Genomic DNA, 1,325 nt, shown 5'->3' with positions numbered 1-1,325 from the left:
TGCTCCAAGGTGGTCCAGTTAACCCTGAAGGGAAAGCAGGGAAGGTTTATAAAGGTGGTGGCGTTTGGGTTGAGCCGCGATGGTCGGGTCAGGGATCTTTATGAACAAAGGGAGTTCTAGGAAACAGTGAGTAAAGATCAAATGCCAGAGGAAAAGATCATCAGTAGGAGGGGCTCAGGTGGCCATTTGTCTGTCTGTCTGTATAACCCTGGGGTTCTGCATTCCCATTTGTTAACTGGGCCTCTGTCCCTCCCCGCAGCATTGAGCCGGAGCACTAGCTTCACCGAGAAGGATCTGAAAGAAGCCAAGGCTCGGAGCCAGCAGATCGCAGCCCAGCTGACCACCCCTCCCAGCTCCAACTCCCGCGGTGTCCAGCTCTTCAACAGGCGCCGGCAGAGGGTGAACGAGTTTACCTTGGAGAGCCACGGCCAGAGGGGACAGAAGCCCAGCCAGGAGTCCCTCAGAGTGCCCTCTGCCAGCCCCACAGGCCATGACCTGGGACTCGGCCTGAGTCCTACCTCACTCCCCGAGCCAGGCCCTCCAAGGAACCCCGACTGCCAGATCCTTGACATAGGGGTCCCTAGTCACAGCATGGAGGGGTGCTCAGAGGAAGCCAGCTTGCTGCGGCACCTGGAGAAGGTGGCCAGTGAGGAGGAAGAGGTACCATTGGTGGTTTATTTAAAGGAGAATGCAGCCCTGCTAACGGCCAATGGGCTCCACCTGTCCCAGAACCGAGAAGCCCAGCAGAGCCCACCAACCCCGCCCCCAGCTGAGGTCCACAGCCCAGCTGCAGATGTCAACCAAAACCTTCCCTCAGCCAGTGCCACCCTCATCACACCAGCTTCTAACAGCAACCACAACCTGCCAGCCACAGATGTCAATCAGAACCCACCGGCAACTGTCACCCCTCAGAGCCTGCCGCTTTCTAACGTCCAACAGAATTCTTCAGAGGCACAACTCCCAGCAAACGGCACCGTGCCAGATTCCAAACCCAGCACCCTGTGTGCTGGTGGGCAACCCCAGGAGCCGGCTTCAGAGGTGAGATCCAGCACACTCCTGATTGATAAGGTATCAGCTCTACCTACCACCATCTTCTCTAGAGAAGCCGCTCCCACCTCCAACTTCGGGCCTCCGGCCCCAGATTTCCCATCTAGCTCCCTGCTCACTGATGTCCAGCCCAGTGCCCCAGCGGTGTCAGCAGAACAAGAAACGTCTGGCCCAGCAGCCGCCACCACACCCACCAAGCTGTACAGCGAGGTGCATCTAACGCTGGCCAAACCCCCATCCGTGGTCAACAGGACAGCCAGGCCCTTTGGGATCCAGGC

At 58.4% G+C, this 1,325-nt stretch overlaps 1 pseudogene across 1 annotated transcript; it reads left to right on the top strand.

The window, feature by feature from the left end:
• The first annotated feature begins 126 nt into the window (after positions 1-126).
• Positions 127-1,320, top strand: LOC105310770 (annotated as a pseudogene). Its single transcript, XR_002778644.1, has one exon. The product of XR_002778644.1 is annotated as a synaptopodin pseudogene (transcript).
• Positions 1,321-1,325: the final 5 nt, after the last annotated feature.

Source organism: Pteropus vampyrus, unplaced genomic scaffold (assembly GCF_000151845.1).
Source record: "Pteropus vampyrus isolate Shadow unplaced genomic scaffold, Pvam_2.0 Scaffold11180, whole genome shotgun sequence".
NCBI classification, from domain to species: Eukaryota; Metazoa; Chordata; class Mammalia; order Chiroptera; family Pteropodidae; genus Pteropus; species Pteropus vampyrus.
Note: the sequence above shows the minus strand (reverse complement) of the source record. Positions and strands in the feature narration are given on the sequence as shown.